Source organism: Anser cygnoides, chromosome 14 (assembly GCF_040182565.1).
Source record: "Anser cygnoides isolate HZ-2024a breed goose chromosome 14, Taihu_goose_T2T_genome, whole genome shotgun sequence".
In the NCBI taxonomy this organism is placed as follows: domain Eukaryota; kingdom Metazoa; phylum Chordata; class Aves; order Anseriformes; family Anatidae; genus Anser; species Anser cygnoides.
The window spans coordinates 18,980,261-18,999,443 of record NC_089886.1 but is presented as its reverse complement, the minus strand read 5'-3'; the positions used below and the strand labels follow the sequence as shown (position 1 = coordinate 18,999,443).

Genomic DNA, 19,183 nt, shown 5'->3' with positions numbered 1-19,183 from the left:
ATAATTCTAATCAACTGGGAACACTTTCTCAGGGAAATCTCTTACCCTAATATTCTTCCCCATCCTTACATTGTGGTCTGAATAACATAAAAGCAATTTATTTAAATTTTTTATGTGTCTGAAAGGCTGCTCCCATCCACCTCTGTTTCTCCTCTCAGCATCCTACATTGTGTTTCTCTTTCTGCCACAGAAAACCTTTGGATCTACCAAATTTAATTTGGATTTGTTTAAGGATAAACCCACACAACCAGCCAGCCAGTCAGCCACCCCCCCCTCACCCTGCCCCCCCCCCCCCCCCAACATACCAGAAGGAAAATAAGAAGGTAAAATTTAAACACTGGTGGCAATATGGCTCACCCAATCTTCTCAGACGTATACAGTATATGGTACAAAACATTTTCATTACTAAACCTTATTTCTTCATTTCTTGCCTAAATCTTAAAACTTGCCTAAAACTTAAAACTACAGTTTGAACAACAAATGATTATCACCAGCTTGCTTTGTAGCACCTTCTTCTGAGGTTCAATTCACTGCAGTAAGCCACAGTAGTATCTCTACACTCTATATCTTTGTAAAGAAATTCTAAGAGGGATTTGTGTTTTAAAATAATGAAATATGCATCTCTGCATGACCAGTATCACAAGTCAGAATAAGGACCGATACTCTTTAAAAGAATCCTTCCCCTTAGCTCAGCACAAAAACACAATTCAACACAGGTTTTCAGTAGAATAAAAAGCCAGCTTTTTCATTTTAACAAAAGGAAGCAATTGTACAGAAAACACTTTTGTACAGCAGTAATCAGATGTACTGTATATGCTTCAGATTATTTGCATAAAAAGATGGGAAGATCTTTCCTCTGACAGAGGAAATTCACAGCCCACAAATGCTATTTGTGTTTTTTTAAAATAATTAGTAAATATCAAAAAAGGAGAAATCGTCTGGATAATAGTATATGTGGACTTCTAAACACTCTACACTAAGTTCTCAGCAAAGACACAAAAAGTCTTTGCATTCATTTGCAAGAAAATGATTTTATCTTGAGAGAAAAGGGAAGACATTTTTGTTAAACAAGAAAACACAGATAAAAACAAATTATACGATTACATAAGTTCATAACAATAGGATTTCAGTCTCAGAGAGTTATTATATCCAGCACCTGTGTTATATAGATGTTTATAGATGTTATATACATATCTATATGACCTGAAAAAATGTCTGAATACTAAAATTCCTGTGCTAAAGGTTTCACAGTAACCAAAAATAAATCTTACTACAAAGGTCTGCAGAAAAATCTCACAACATAACATGGCTTGGCAATAAAATTGCAGATGAGATGCAGTATGAATACAAATTAATATACATAGGGGGAAAAATCCCTAAGTATATATACATAGGCATGGGTTCTAAAATATTACAATCAAGAATAAAAGTCTATGGGAATATAAGTTATATTTCCTCCACAATAGTCAAGGAAAATTTTAGAACATTAGAGAAATGGTTAAAAGAACTGAAAGCAGAACAGAAGGCATTTTTAAGTGATTGTTCAAATCCATCTTGTAAATAATTGTCACCCAAACTCAAAAAATGATGTAGAAATAAAGTGTAAAGACCAGGGTGACAAGAACATATAGAAGACACACTAGAAGACTGTATGGCTGAACAATATAATGAGTTGGAAACTACGCTGGTTGAGGAAAAAAAAAAGAAGGTTAAAAATAATAGTAGTAAATTGAATCAGTTCTGTTATCAGAATCACCATATGGGCACAGAAGCACTTGTGCCAAAGCAAGTGGTAATGCAAAATGGGGACAGGGATTAAAAAACTGGGGGGATACAGTGATTACACCTTTCAGGGACAATCCTGTCTTAAAACATTTTTAAAATAACAGATTAACTAGACCACAACACTTCACCTCAGAAAGAAAAAAGCAATCGAGAAGGGATATGAAAACAACAGAACAAAAATTTCATAACTGAGCTCCTACATACAATATTTCCAAAATCATAACTGGAGAGAATTATTTTTTGCTTTTCAAATTAATTCAAATTAATTTTTGCTTTTTTTTTTTTCCTCATTTTCAAAATCTCTTGGGTACCAATTTACTATTATCTGACAATCCCTTCTGTACAACATGGTTCATTCTTCAGGCATTATATTTATGTTAATTGAAATGTCTTAGGCAACTGAACAATTTATCAAATACAGAAAATGTTAATATACCATTTTTTCAGTCGCACAACTGCTCTAAAGGATGCATTTTTTTTTTAATTTGATGAAGCCTCTGACCAATAAAAAATGATTTCATGTTTTTCTATAAAATCTACCATTTTCAGTAAATGTTTGCATCTTTAGTCTACATCTTGCACTTCCACTGATTTCATCACTTGCAAGATCAGAGACAGTGAAAACAGAAAAGACAATTGATAAATGAATGAAGTAACAATCATGAATAGATAACCTGAAATTTGTAACACATACTCTTTGTAAAATTCTTTCAGGTTCAAATATTGACTACTTTTTTATCCCTGCTTTACAGTTAGATAACTTACAAGTAAAGCTCCATCTGCAACATATTCAGTAGAATACATAACTAAAGTCTGAACATTTTTGCAATGACTATTCAAAATGTGGAAACTACTAACTTGTTTTTCCTTTATTTCACTTCTTACAGTGGTTTGTTTAGTTACAGATGGTATTAGGACAAAAAGAAAGCAGCAGTTTTTAAGATCATCCACATCCTAAAATGGAGCAAAAACAAAATTTCAATTTTCCCAGTATCATTATTTCCCCAAAAGCTCAAAAGGGAATCACATGTTCATAGTAGAAATATAAGTTAGAAAGCAATCCATGATGAACAATGATTATAAAACACCGATCCTCACAGAAACTGAAAATTAGATAGTTCTGAATTTAGATCTGTCTTGAAACAAGTTTTCCCTGTAGTGTTACAGGGACGCTTCGCTTCTTGAGGGAAAATAAACTCATGTCCTATTTAGAAGATAGTATATAAACTTGTGGCTCTCTGAGAATATAAAATAACCAACACCTAATCTCCTTTAGTTGTTTAGTTTTTTTTTTCTTTTTCTGTTTTTTAATTTTTCTCACGTCATTAAAAAAATGCTTCAAGTAATGTTAATAACTAAGCTTCTTCAGCTTATGAGAAATTATGTAACAACTCTGGGAAACCCATATGGCAAAAAAGTTTCAGAGTTGAAGGATAGTTAAATTTGAATCACCAGAGATATCTTTAAATAAAATTAGTGGGAGAAAGACTATTAAGCATTCCAAAGCGCTATTCTTGCTTTGGTATGATTCATGCTGGAAAACAAACTCTTTTTTTAAACTAAACAAGGCCTAACACAAAGCCAGCTGAATTAGGCCACCATCCTGATGAAGAAAGGCTCCAGGTAGCTGATCTTGATGTACCTGTGTGCTGCTAATTTCATCTCTGCAGAAAATGAAGGTGAGTCTGTGCACCCAGCATGTCAGTTGTAATAGTCCCGTTATACATTGAAGTTATATTAGGAGGAAGGGTTTTTCATGCAGTTGTAGAGTGGCTGTGTACAAATATTTTTAATGCTTTTTCCAGATTTGCCTGACAAGTCTTTGAAAACTGCCATGATTTAGGAATCCAGAGGCAGGGATTGGTTCATACAGAAGAATGCTGGGATCAGCATTGAGAAGATCTAATAGCAGAATGGAATGTGCAAAGCTATGACAAAAGAATGACTCGAGCAACAGAATTTTTTATTTGGGATTTAGAAGAATTAAAACCAGTATATCTTGGTGGTTCACCGCTTTACCTTCCACCAACTGAGTTAGAGTCTGAGTTAGAACATACCTAAACAAACACATATAAATGTTGGAGATGACTTACACTTGCATAGGGAGATTTACCTGAATTGTTCTAGATAAAATTGTAGTACAACAATTAAATTTAATCACTTAGTACAGCGTCACACTTTCACCTATCATGCAGTCAGTATCAAGTCAGTATCATGCACTGTATATCTTATTTCCAAGCAATTTGCAGGCCTGAGCTGAATAAATAAATTAAAATAAAGGAAAGAAGGGAAGAAAATCAAAATATCTTATCGTTGTCTTTTTTCTTTTTTTCTTATGAAATCTTCAACAACATGTTTCAAGCCTCAGGTTGTGTACGATGAACACAACTAAATTAAAGTTAATCGGAATTTATTTTCTTTCTAAAGCAAATTGGACAAATTCCAGGGTTACAAAAAAAAAAAAAAAAAAGAGTAGGACTGTTACAGAGAATTGAATGATAAAATCATATTCTCTTGTCATTTTGTGACCAATTTTCTACCATCTGCAAGTTATTACAAATTAACAATTTTTACTCTCCCTTGACCTCAGCAGGGAATTTATTTCACTCTCTGATGAAAGGATAATTTATAATAGAACTTACAATCTTTTTGCACATCACCTAGGTCCTCCCACCTGTTATTTCATATTTCACACAAATATTTGCCCACCTCCTTTTCAATGAAATGCCCACATTCTTAAATCTTTTTCAGAAATGCATACAAGAACTTATTTCTTGGCAACATGATTCACCCCATTCAGTGTCTTAGCCTTATTAGTAAGCAAGGCAGATGCTCGGATATTACTGCTGTCTACAGCACATATATTTTTATTTAGCGTTTCATTTATATCTATATTTTTATATAGCATCTCATGTAATATAGATGGTATGATTATACAAATATGTATACAGAATATATAAAAAAATATATATATGTAATGCCTTGTCTTGGGAAACAGCATGAATTTTTGGTTGCATGTTAACAATTCTCACTCATACTTACAACTATCTTATTTACTTTATTTCACTGCATGGTTTTCTTCTTCAATTTTTGTCATGAATTATGCCTGCTTAGAAGAAAATAAACCTCCTTTGGGACATTTCATCTGAATGCACTGCATATTCCAAAATGCCAATGGCAGAATCTCTTATGGTTTAGCAGTTGATAGTCTGCAGACTTTAATCAAGCCAGAAAGTTTTAATTATACTGCTAGAAGCATCCTATTAACATTTATTTCCTTTAATAAGAACTCTATGAGAAACTGAAAGAAAGAAAGAAAGAAAGAAAGAAAGAAAGAAAGAAAGAAAGAAAGAAAGAAAGAAAGAAAGAAAGAAAGAAAGAAAAAGGAAAGAAGGAAAGAAAGAGAGAGAGAGAAAGAAAGAGAAAGAGAGAAAGCGAGAAAGAGAAAGAGAGAAAGAGAAAGAGAGGAGAGAGAAAGTGGGAAAGAAAGAGAGAGAAAGAGAGAGAGAGAAAGAAAGAGAGAAAGAGAAAGAGAGAAAGAGAGAGAAAAAAAGAACAGAAGAATAAACAGAAAAAGAAAGAATAAAAAAGAAGGTAAAGCTTGCAGTTCATTGGAAAGAAAGAGGAAGACACTCCTCTGTTTCTTAAACACAACCAAATCTGAACATTATCACTCTGAAAGAATGATATAATTTGTTTTCTTTCATGGCAAGGAAGAGAAAATCATATGTTTGATACTGTTAATTATAATGCATTTGGACAATGTGACTGTACTAACAATAGCAGGACCTTTAAATAGAATTCTCCTCCCTAGACATTTCTCCTTTTTCTGTCTTCTGGCATTTAGTATAGGGACTGGGTAGCCACATGCAGTTGGGATCTGTGCACCTGAACAAATACAGCTGTAAGAACAGCATGCCTCTTGCCCTATTTAAGCTCACCTTGAACAACGTCAAAGCAGGGGATTTTAGTTTGGGAAATGGAGCATCAAATATAAGGCCTCCTCAGATCCCTGCTTTGTGAAAGAGACCATTATAAAGTGATCACATTTTGCTGTATCTGTTGGCCTCTTAAAGAGATTAAAGAAAAAAGAGCAGACTTTGCTGTCACCCATCAAGTCAGACTTTCTCTTCGTTTTAGAAGGAGAACATCATTTCACATAATAATTTCTTTTAGATTTACATGGATGTTCCAGCACTGCTACTAAAGTCATGATTGCAGCTATTTTTGCATAATATTATTTGTTATTTCATGAAATAAACATATGTGGAAGTAATGATATACTTTTGATCATCTGTACTTTTGGGCATGATTTCACAATTTGCCTTGTGTTTTCTGTGAGAATGAGCTCATTAGCCCCAGGGTTCCTGACTTTTCTCCAATTCAGGTAGCTCTTCTCCACAAATTCTCTTTAATCTTCATTTGGATACACTATTTCTCTCCCTGTTCTGAAAGTACTATTTATGTAACATTACTATTACAAAGTTTTTCCTCATTCATTGTACTCCATAGTTGGCAGCACCATAAGAGTAAAAAATAATATATATGTGATCAGTAATGGCTGTAAAGATACAGCTGGAAGATATATGATGAATAGGACTGTTAGTTTATGTTACAGTAGCAGGATAATAGACAATTTGGCTGAAATTGCACTTAATACCAGATCAGCTCTGTTGACAGACTTCAAGTTTGACTGAGCAAATATTGCACATTTAAAACAATATAACTGCCCCCCAAACAGATAAGATACCTAACCACAGCTTCAAAAATGGACTTGAATGTCTAATACATAAATTACATGGAATTTAAGCTCCCAGACCCAAAGATAAAACTTTTCAAATATGCCCTTGCATTATTTGGACTCTAGGTAGCATATAAAATAAAAAGGAAGTTCAATATTACAGTTCTCCACATACACAAATTTCTGCTTCTCTAAATGTCAAGAAACAAATTGGTGACAATAGACTTAAGTGTCAGGAACCTCACTACAGTTGGCAAACCTAACCATTCCTCTGCCTTACTCTTGTAAAAGTCTTGAGCTAGCAGGTTTTAGAGTGCACCACAATCAAACTCATTTCCTCTTTAAAAAATAAAATAAAATAGAAATCTCAGAAACTGTTTTCTATTTCAAAATGGCCAGAAAAAGACATAGATTGTCCTTCCTAGCCAGAACAGTGACCATGTTTCTGTATCCGCCATCCAGAAAAAAAAGGACAAATGTAATAAAAAACAATAAGGAGAAAAAGTGAAGGAAAGGGGATCTTTTCTTAAATGTTGTCCATTTCTCTTCATTATCTTCCAGATGGAACCAATTCTCCATCTCAAGCTGACTCCAGCAACAAGTACAGTACATTAGAGTGCAGTGATGCTTATGCAACATATTTACAGCTGTTCCTATCTGGAACACAGGTGTCCCCTTTTGATATTCTTTTGGCTAGACAGCCACCATAATCATTTTTTGGAGATCATCCACAGCTATTTCATAAAGAGGATTGTACATCTTCACTGCCACTAATTATAGTAATCATCTTCCTCCATAACAAGCCAAGAGCCTGTGCCAGAGCAACTAATTTTGCTTTTACTCCTGACTCCAATTTGTTACTACACTGTCCAACCTTCTTTCCATTAGAAATTGTCTAAATGTTTAGTTTGACTTAAAGCAGAACAAGTAATAATGTTTGCTTCAAGATGTAGATCAGTTTCCAGATGTAGATTGTTCAACGATTCTGGATTTAGCAGAAGAAAGAACTACATTTTGAGGTGTTTCTCAGGAGACTGGGTTTCAGGTATGTTTTAATATCATGTTTACAAAGAATCCACCTTTCAGATAAAAAGCACTTCAGAAAGTCTCGTTATGTCAGCAAGAATAGTTAAATCATCCCCCAATATTATCTCAGTTTTGATGAATGAAAAAGGACTAAACAAGATAGCTATGTCAGAAGTGTAATTTTATGAGGTGTCAAAAATTGTACTAATCTATTTTTAATTAATAGTCAGTAGCTAGTTATGGGAGCCAAAAAAAAAAAAAAAGAGAAAGAAAATGGGAATTAAGGGATAAAGGATATACTTGGTTAAAAAAATGAAAAATTACATTTTAATACCTGTGACATTCAGAAAACTCTTACAGAAATCTCCTGATTGATCTGAAATCTAGTTGTAACTTTGAAAACTACAGTACATATTAGAGTGTGGATACTATTCAGAGAAATTAAAACAATAATGATAATAGAAAAGATAACAATTATTGTTTGCAGTAACTTCCTCAATTACTGATTTTTTAAGAACAAATATATTTATCCTGTCTTGTAAGCATTGTATCTGAAGTCATGTTAGATTAGTTCTGTTCCATGTTTTTCCCATTGCTAATACTTTTGTGATTTTACAATTATTTATACCTACGCAAGCTAGAAATTTTCAAATAGTATTTTAATTTATTTTTTGTGATCACAAATTATTAGTTAGATGCACAGCATGAGACTGATGTGACTTCACTCAGACATTTAAATGATACATAAGACTCAGCTAGCCACTCCAAGCCTCTTTAGTAACTGAAGAGCAAACATCTTTGAATGTCTGTGATTTGACCAGATAAATTGCCACTCTCTCTCTCCCCTTAATACTTAACAAATAAAGGAATTATCCCCAAAAACTAGACATACGATTGTCTTAAAATTATTGAAATTTTCTATCTTGCCATTATGCAGTGTTCTGTTCACAGTGCAAGTTAAGAGATTGCAATGAGTCATAGTCTATTGCACAATGGTGCAAAGTCTCCACATCTTTTCTGTACTCTTCACTGCAAATACCAAATGTGAAAACGTTGAACTTACTAGCTTGCGGTGGAACTTCAGTTGTTGTTCTCTGTCTCTTCATAGTCTTACTGTCCTTAAGTGCTCTTGAGGGATTAGATAACCTTGAGTTAAATAAAAAGAAAAGAAAAAAAAGTAATTTATTGTGAACAGTACAACCACAGAAGCTATGATGTTGATAACGGACTAGCCCTGGAAAATGACAAATGCAAATAAGGCAGGCAGTAATGTACAGCATGTTTAAGAACTTCTTATATATTAGCGAAGTACTGGGGAAATCATTTCTTATCTAGTATGGCAGTTTTTGATATATTTGCAAACACCATGATGCCGTTCTTAGAAATGCACTGTTTCTTATCAGTCCTCCCAGCCTTAATGTGTACATATATACACGTTTATAAACATGATTAATAAAAACCAAAATCAATTCAAAAACTATTTTACATATTTTACGGAGTGTGTGCTTACGAGATGAATTTTTAAGTAAAACACTCAGTTCAAAGTATGTTTCTGAACAAGTTATTGCAGCTGTAGTTTGAACAAGACAGGATATTTACAAGGTAATTCTCATTATCTAGAAAGGTAATTTTGAGAACAATGTAAATAGAAGTAAGTAGAATCAAAAACATTCAGAGCCCCCCCCCCCCCCCCCCCCCCCCAAGTTTTATGAAGTTACAGAATTAAAAATGGAAAACATTAACAGAATATGCAGTTTAATAGCTTGGGTTCTGCTTAGGGAATACCCCTTTTTCTGTCCCATGCTCCCCTGAAAGCATTTTGGATCCTTCAAGATTGTAGCATGATAGATAGATGTTCATGTAGCTAATGCACAAATGGGTTTGTACCTCATCCAGCCTGAAGTTAGGAAAATGAGACACAATAATAACATAATAATAATAGAGGTGATAGCAATTTACCATCTTTTTAATTACTCAAAATTCAGATCCCTTTTTCCTCCAGCAGGCTGTTTGATTGCAGACAATTATATTGTCAGAATGTTTAGTATGATGGTGCTTCTCCTATCAAATGTTTTGATATGCAATGAAACAATATGGGGGTTGGACCCGATGACCTCTTGAGGTCCCTTCCAACACCTACAATTCTGTGATTCTGTGAATATTCTCTAAAAAGTCTTGGAACTGCCAATGGTTTTCCTGTTACAAAAATTAACAGACTGGCAAATAACTCTCTTGGTCACTTTCTTCTTTAAACTTTTTGTATCTAGAAGGTTATCTGTTCCCCTTTGCTCATTTGGAGAGGTATTGCACTGCACAACACTTACATGATAAGGTACCACATTATTTTGTCTCATCTTCAATGAGCTAGTCAAAGAATGTGAAAGAAGTTTAAAAGATATATAATGTGGAAAAATATATTTCAGATAGCATATGAATAAAAACGGAGTGTCATTAAAGCCAAACATACAAAGAAGTACTGTCAGAACCAGAACGTTTTACTCAGCTTGATAAAAATGTCAGAGAAGCAACATAGTTATTCTGTATTTGAATTTCTATGCCTGTCAGTGATAACTTTTCACAGTGACATTTGAACATCTTATCCACATTTGTTAACTGAAACTCATGACACTATCCCTGCAAATCCAGGAAGTGTTTGAACATGAAAATTTTATAAGTAGAGGAAACAAAGAAATTATGGATCCGGTGTTCCAATACACCAAATTCTAATTGCTCCAGATTTTTGCTTGAGCTGACATCAGAAATTTTTGTCAAAATAAGAAAACAGTTTTCCAGTGACTTGTACATAAAGTTATTCTTCCTGTGTAGCTATCCCACGTTCTTGTATTTGGAAGTCAGTCTGTTTTATCTTTTATTATCTAAAACTTGTACACTCAAATCCATGGTTAACCTACTGACATTTTCAGAAACTAAGAAAGAAGTCTTTGATCCTTGGAGTAGCAAAATCTTTGCTTTACTGACCAAAAATTTTATTTCTACTTCCTTAGGAGTACCAATTCTAAAACATTTTCATATCCCTTTATCTGTTACTCAAATGTCACCTTTTCTGAATTCTTTTCATTAAAGTTACATTTTGAAACTGAGTTCAGCTTTTCAGTCAGAGTAAATCACAACTTCTTTTCTTTAACTTTCCATTTTTTCTTCAGCTAGGGTTGACACAAACTTTTTTCAAATATTCAAATTATTTTTCTCTAGTGGAAGTTTATGTAGATTTGTACAGTATATTGCTCTCATATGACTCCGTCAGCTTTTACAGACTTTTACGTCACCTATAAGGATGTTTTCCAGTGATATATAAATCAATAGTTCAGAGACTTCATTGTCAAACAGTTGATCCTAGGCACTAATACACAAAGCATTTCAATGTATAATATACCAAAGCAGGAAACTTCCTCTCTCCCATTCTCTAACATCATTCATTATGTGAATCTTTACAGCATGGCTATTGATTTCCTAATACAAGAACACAGAATCTTTTATTTCTCCTTTTCTTAACACAAAAATCACTTTTAGACACCTTATGCGAGATTTTTGCTCTATTCCACCCGCTAACCTGGAGGAAATGAGACTGAAAGCCTCTTATGCCATTGGTTGAGTACCTAAATGTTCACTGAAACAACAACAACAAAAATTAAAGATCACTACATCTCAATTATACATTCTCTCTCTGAAGTTTTCTGTTTTCAGAGAAAAACTTTTTTTTTTTTCCTCTAATGATGTTGTCTGGCTTTTAGCTATATTGTTGTTTGTTTTCCTAGATTATTTGAAGTGAAGGTGTATGCAGATGTCTTATTTTTGAGGCTTGAAGCACTGGTGGGAAATTACTAGAAATTACTGCTGAAAACATACCCACAAAAAAACCTTTAACTTAGTTACTTCCTTTTTGTGTTGAGGTGAAAATGCTAATACTTTTTTTTAAATGATCTTTGGGTAGGTGTGCAGTCTCTTAAGCGATTTTCTTCATTCCAGTCAAACAAATTTCCTTACTCTAATCTCTGTGTAAGAAAGCTTATATTGACTAATTTGTGGCTATTGGTGTTTGTATTCCCTGCACAGGCAGAGCACCCACACTATCTAGCTCATTACTGAAAATTGCTTCAGAATGCCTTCAGTATGAAAGGTGCTATTATAGTATCAAATTCTCCTCCAGTCTGCATTTCAAATTCTTGATTAAAAGAGTACTTTGGGGTAACAGCTTCTCCATTAACAACTCACCTGTATGTTTCACCCTGAATAATTCTAAATAATTTGTTACAGCCAAGGAAGTTTAAGGCTGCTTAGAATAATAGCCTACTATCATTGCTTCAAATGAGATGTTTATTACAACGTCAGATTTGTTATTATCAAATATTATATTCAGTCAACCACTGCCACCAATAGAAGCTTCTAAACTTCTGTGGTGAATAGGCGCAATCCAGGGCTAACATTAAACACTGATATAAGTGTATGATCTTCAAACATGTAAGTTAAAGGTAGATTCAGATTTATTTTTTTTCTATGCATAACAGTCTGAAATACAATTTTGAAAAATTGCCATTAAAAGATACATACACAGTCTTTGCAGTAAGCATTATATACACTTTTGCAAGAGTATGGACAGGACCAGGTTGTCTTACTCTTGCTTTTGGGAGTCTGGTAAGATGCACAACCTTAACATAGTGGTCTCCAGAGAGACAAAGGCTTACCAAAAACAAATTAAAATGATGTTCAGGACACAGAAATCCAAGGCCTGTTTATGCATTAGTTTGTTTGGTTTAGCAGCAGTTACTGAGGACTAGAAAAAGTTAAGTATTCTGAGGGAAATGGTGCCACGGACTGCATTTCTTGTGTCCCTTGTCAAAAAAAAAAAAAAAAAAAAAAGTACTAAAAGCACTGAGTGGGTGGTGGTGGTTTTTTTTGGTGTTTTAGTTTTGGTTTTGTGGTGGTGGTGGTGAATGGGGGTATACCAAGGTAGCAGAGGCCTAATTTGATTACCAGAGGTCAAGTCTAGAAGCATTGGGTGCTGAGGATGTCAAGGACCAAGAACACCATCATAAGCCTGGGTTATGGCTGAAATGGCAGAGAAACCCTGAAAACACCAAATAGCTGTATCCTAACTATACAGCTGAAGTTGGGATTGTAGGACTTGGAAACCAGACTGCTAGGAGAGGCTCTGTGGAGAAGACCTGAGGCGAGACTCCCTGGGCCTTTGTCCCAAGCAGCGGAGTAACATTTACCTCAGGCCCTCAGCGTTGGCCTGAGCAATGGTGTCCCCACACCTGTGTTGGCCTTTTGCCTGGCTGACGGGACATCTCAGCCTGCCCTCACTGTGGACCAGTGTGGTGGCCAGTGGCCAACCTCAGTTATTCCCACCACTGGCACCACTCTCCCTGTCAGATGCAGAGGGCTGCAACTGGTGCGTGAGGATCCCAGTAGGCCATTTTACCTCTCCTCTGCTGCTCCTCAACAGGATTTTCCTCAGAGCTGCTTATGCTCTTCGCCTCCCCACAAGCTTCCCAGCACAGCAGCAGGAGACAAAGGCTGCCTTCCCTGCAGGCCTGTGTGGGAGAGGTCGGGTTTGGCATACTGTTATGAGGCCTGACTCATGGCCCATGTCCTGCTACAAAGTGCCTCCCACCTTTGAAAAGAAATCTGATTGCCCCGTTCCAGTGGCCCCTGACCTCAGGCCCCGGAAGATCCTTCTTCATCAGCACAAAGACTTTTATTTCCAGGTAAAACTAAATTGCCAACACACCTCAGGCACTGAGATACGTGACAGAACTGCTTTTCTCTGCACAGGTATAGCTGTAAGCAGAGCTGTAAGCTCAGTTATGTTTAACATTGGATCTTCTCCCCACCAGAAAGGCCCATGTCCTGGAATTTAGAGGCATAAAAGCAGTAAAGCTGCTTCAGAAGAGTTTAATATCCAAGACAGGAGTGAGTAGGCAGAGACAAAAACAGCTTCAGAAGTGATCTAAGAAATTAGGTCAGACTTAGTTCCCATCAGGGTATGCCAATCCCATAAGTGACTTAAATATGCATGTAAACTGCTTTATCAAAGTACTTCTTGACATCCTTACACAGAGAAAAGTTTCTTTCTACTATTCATACAATTGATTACCAAATCAAATCAAAAGTAGTTTTTAAAAATCAAATTTGTGAATTTTGAGGACATTCCTTTACTTCTAAAAAATGATGTCACAAGTTCCCAAAGGAAAAACTGCCAAAGCCAAATGTGCGGGGTGACTTGATACACAGGAAATTGCAGCCATAGGCTGGATTAGTGGTAGAGAAATTATGAAATTGCATCTGCAAAGGTAAATGTCAGACACCTCAGGATCTAATCTAGAGAAGAGTAAGAAAAAATCAGACATATTTTAGTCTTGTACCATAACTTGGTTGAATCTTCAGCTTCAAAAATGGTACATCTAGTAGGAATATATCAGAGCCGTTTTCATCTACATCTGAAAAAAACGTAATACTGAAGGTTGAAAATCTGTAATAATTTATGGCAGCTCATAAAATTCCAAAAAATCAATCCTTACATATCTTGGATGATATTTATATTTTCAGAAGAACTCTTGATTTAATTACTCATTATAAACATTTTACAATCTCTGGAGAACTGTGCAGGTTGTTTTTCCCTGTACGTCTTTAGCAAGGATATCAGTTTGGTCCACAATGATCTGAGTAGTTTACAGAAATGTGGGAGATAGAAACTGAGAGGCAAGCCTTCCATTTAATAATAATACATATCATCCATGAAAGGCATAGCCTTCAGTCAAGTACAGGCAATAAAATTAATTAGGATAAAGTCAGAAATGAGATTTTGATCAAAAAAGTGCAGACTAACTATTCTGTTATTTACACTTCCCCCCATAAAGAAGTTTGAAATAATGTTTTCCCCCACTGATAGCCAAGTAACTCTAGGCTATAATGTTTCTTTGATAAAAGTATAAAGCAAAATACTTTCAACACTGCCGAAAAAAAAATCCACAAGCTCAGCCTCAGTTCTGATGACCTTGATCTAAGTACATCACATAGACTTTGAAATGAAGAACACAACTTAAAAGGAAGGACAAATAATTTGAGTCCTGTTGTAGTTCAAAGTTAAAATTACATATCTTCCAATAAAAGACAAAACTTTGAAAATTACTTGGTTTTGCGTTATATTGCTACATGTTCGTTGTAAAGTTAATGTTTTCTAGCAGGTCTTCACTATGATGAATTTATCTACGCATTTGAATCAGAAGCAAGCAAAATATGTTCAAAATTAAATTCAAATCAGTTAGATCTATTTCATCTTCATTTTGGACATGGTCCTGGCCGTGTACCACCAAGAGGACACTATAATCACATATAGGAAGAGGACAAATGGGTGGGCTGACTAGACCATAATCTGAACGATGAGTCTACAAAGCATGAGAAACAGAGCCACTAAGTAAACAGGTAAATAAAATTAAGTGGGACAAGCTGAGATAGAGAAGATGTGGATCTACAATTAGAATAAATAAGACAAAATGAATGGGAAGGGATTAAACATGGCAAGGGAGAACAGAAGAATCTTTGACTACTGGCATAAACCCTTCTTTGGAATCCACATTGGAAACAAGATTCCTGACGCTTACTGTTCTGTCAGCTATGATCTGAAAAAAAACATCAGCCATGTTGAAAACACAGAGTTTAAATTACGGCATTTACTTTTTTGCTACTGTTTATTTTGAATCTGTAAGATTTTCTCTTTTCAGATATCTGGAACTTTTAATAAGTAACATTCAAACATTTGGTTATTAAATGAAACTCATTGATTCTCAATTCAATTTAGAATTCAACATTTGCTCATGTCTCTGACTCAGCATTCAAAATCAATTTGCTCTATCCTGGCACATTGTTTTTTTATTTATCATCATCCTGGTATGTGTGTGTGTCTGTAACTATTTTGTTCAGTTACATATAAAACAAAAATTCTAAAACATTAGCTATATTTAAATGATAGCTACCTTCTGACCATGAATTCAAAATTGGCATTTCTCAGCATCAAACAAGCAATCCAGGTAGCAAGACGTGATACAACATCTTACTTACCTTACAGCCCACTTTAGACTGCACTAGGAACAGATGTAAGCTCATAGACAAATGAACACAGTTACATATATCTCCTAACTTATTAAGTTGCTAACTTTGCAAGAATTAACAGCTTCATAAGGATTGACTGAAACTTCAGTGAGAGTAACTGTTATGGTTTCAGGTGGTACTGACTCAGTGATATTCACACTGTCCCTCTACTATAGATGATGCCATCTCCCTTCAAAGTAAGAAGGACAGAACAAGTGCCCATCCCATGGTCTTTGAATTTAAACTCATGTTTACCTGCAACTTCAATTAAAGGTCCAGAAATTGGCTAGAAATTGTTGAAACATTATTTAATATTCCTGATTCTGTTAAGAAACCTATTACTTCTGACATAATTGGCAATAGCAAAAAGCTTAGGAACAGTAGTTGTTGTATACATTCGTCTTTACTTGTGAAAGATGGAAAGTTGTGTCTCTTAAAGAACCTGAGTTTTTAAAATTGTCATGCTGTATTTACAGAGATCAAAGTATGCATGTCTTGCTTACTGCATTTCACAAAATAATTATATCTACATCAAACTCTGAGCAGGGAACAAAGCTCTGCAGCTCTCTGCCAACAAAGAGGCAGCTCTCTAGAAGTGTGGTACCAGACCAAGCAAGACTTGGCTATCCCACTCATAAGAATGCAAGACATGTCACAGTCAATAAAAGAACTCAAGAATGCACTGGAAAATGAAATAGGGTTGATAGTCCTTTGCATTGGACTAGTAAGTGTAAGGAAGACACAATCACAATAATGCCTTTTGTTCAGATAAGAATCTTGTCTCCTGTTTTTTTTTTCTTGTTTTCTTCGTCTTATTTAGTACTGTAGACCATGGATCGCCCGTGTCAGTCCCTGAAAAGCAATTTTTAGAAAATAAATTGAAGGCTTTACTTGAGTTGCCTGAATGACATGACTTTTCTGACTCTAAACTTCAAAATTTACAGCTTATTTTTATTCCTTTTTTTTTTTTCTCCCATCAAAATGTGGCAGGTTTTGAAGCATTCAAGAAATCATCATTTTCTAGCTGCCATACATGCTCTCTGAGGACATAAACTCTTACTGCTAGGACAAGTGAAATCAAGACTTATCATCTAGGATGGTATGTAAACAGATCTCATTCCTTGACCCCCTGTTGCTCACAGGATGATATTTACTCAAAAGCGTTTGTTTTGCATAGAAAGGCTCAGCAAAGCTTGCTAGCAAATAGCACCTACATTTGCTTCCTATATGTTAAACTGTAATAACTCTACTTCTAGTAATTATTTCTTGAACTATGACTGAGTAAATAGGCAGTGCAGATGCCTCTAATGCCTTTTTTCCTCACTTCATATTTTGCTACATTTCAAAGAGAAACTGGCCGTCCATTTGAAGTACCATGCTGAACCACAGATGGTTACAGCCCACACCAGCTGGGAGAGCCTGTGATGTGGTAATGGTGTCTTAATATATAGGCAATTGCCTGGTTGGCTCATAAAAATGGTGAAAAAAGCTAAAAATCTCTTCCCTAAGTAAAACCAAGTCATCTGAAGTAACTCATTTTTGTAACTAAAAATCTCCCAAACCACATTTCTGCAGAACTGGCTTTTCAAAAAGGGAGCATTTGCACAATTTTCTAGAGAAAAATCAGCATAATGGAGAAGAGCCACAGGGGAGCAAGAGAGTAGCCTGAACAAAGTTCGATTTACTGAACAAAGTAAATTGAAATATCTTGGCAGCATCATTTACTATTTCCTGAGGAAGAAATAATAGAATTATGAAAAGCTTTAAATGGTTATGAAAAAAATTTCTCACATTGACTGAAATATTGATGTTAAAATTGCCTAGGTATGACAACTGAGATAATGTTATTCAGGTAACTTTTATATTTATTGATTCTTCTTTTAACATGCAAACAACTTCATTTTTTTTTCCCCAACTATTTTCTGATGTTGTGTTGTGGTTTAACCCGGCCACACAGCCATTCACTCACCCTCCCTCCCCCTCCCTCTCTGGGATGGGGGAGAGAAACAGGAAAGTGAAGCCTGTGAGTTGAGATAAAGACAGTTTATTAAGACAGGAAAATAATAATAATAATGATAATAGTACTACTACTAATAATGTGTACCAAACAAGTGATGCACAATGCAATTGCTCACCACCTGCTGACCGATGCCCAGCCTATCCCCGAGCAGCCGGCCCCCCACCCCAGCTAGCCACCCCTATATATTGTTTAGCATGACATCAGATGGTATGGAATACCCCTTTGGCCAGTTTGGGTCAGCTGTCCTGGGTCTGTCCCCTCCCAGCTCTTGCTGCACGCCTAGCCTGCCTGCTGGCAGGACAGAGCGAGAAGCTGAAAAGTCCTTGGCTTGGTGTAAGCACTGCTCTGTAACAAAACATCAGCACGTTATCAGCACTCTTCTCATCCTAATCCAAAACATAGCACCCTACCAGCTACTAGGAGGAAAATTAACTCTGTCCTAACTGAAACCAGGATATGTTGATACATGAAGACTCTATTATTCTCTTTTTATTTATTTTATTATTATTTTTCCCCTAACCATTCAGATCTTTGCAAGTTCCTCTCTACTCAAATAAAAGCTTAATTTTATTTGGTTGATTTTCAGGATATTTTTTTCTCCTTTTAAAATACTCAGTTATTTGCTAAATAATATACATGGCAGAATTTTCTCTCCTGTAAAGCTTGGAGGGAAGTAGAGCTCCTGTGATTAAATTTGCCTGTAAGAGGATAATATATTGTAAATCAGCAGTGATAATAGTCCATTACAATTAAAACACAAGAATTAAATGACTACTTTATGACAAAACATTTCATAAACCATGAAAAGTAATTTCATTAAGAAGTATAAACTTGGAAAAAAAAGTACAGATGCATATGCCAAAGGTTTCACTTGTGTTTTTTTTTTTTTTAAAGTCAGGATATAAGAACAACTGCGAAAATGGACTGTGATGTCAAGTGGTACATACATTTCAAGGGATGTGCTATCATATGATGTATTAATGCAATTTGCATTAATTCCTAATAAAAATACAAATTTCATGTTAACTATTTGATAGGTCTCTTTATAATTTGTCTTATGCTAATATTTGAACTCATTCTCTGTGCCATAAAACATTATTTGAAACAAATTAACCTCAAACCATAATCAAATCAATTTATTTGCTTGTCTGATAATTTGTAGGATAGGCTATAACATCAATGACTGTAAAGCGGTGTAGCCTGACCACATCATGTGAGATCACACTATCGGATGTTTGAAGATGTGGCCTTTGTTTATTTTTGTTTAGGAGCTATATGTACTATAATTATTTATTATAAATATCATATAGCTGTTGGGTTCTCTGTATGGCAGAAACTATCTAGAATATCAGAAATAAGTCAGAGAAAGCTATTTGTGAGAAAGCAAATCAGAGTCAGCCAATAAAGGTTTCACACCAAGAAAGGATCTTTTTTACACGCACAATTAATTACTAGTTCTATTATGGCCAACACGGATGACCTAGTTTTCACTTCTTAAA

At 35.1% G+C, this 19,183-nt stretch overlaps 2 long non-coding RNA genes across 2 annotated transcripts in view; one reads left to right on the top strand and one right to left on the bottom strand.

Moving 5' to 3' along the window:
• LOC136786417 (uncharacterized) overlaps positions 1-13,128 on the bottom strand; it is a 33,774-nt gene extending 20,646 nt beyond the window's left edge. Inside the window, exons 1-2 of the long non-coding RNA XR_010825004.1 lie at positions 12,996-13,128; positions 8,616-8,698 (exon numbers count right to left, since the gene is read on the bottom strand). This is a non-coding gene — a long non-coding RNA (uncharacterized lncRNA). The remainder of the gene's footprint in view (positions 1-8,615; positions 8,699-12,995) is intronic.
• A 17-nt stretch (positions 13,129-13,145) lies between these two features.
• LOC106034361 (uncharacterized) lies at positions 13,146-18,694 on the top strand. The gene is made up of 3 exons (XR_001205951.3): positions 13,146-13,281; positions 16,655-16,763; positions 18,579-18,694. It is a non-coding gene; the product is annotated as an uncharacterized lncRNA (long non-coding RNA).
• Positions 18,695-19,183: the final 489 nt, after the last annotated feature.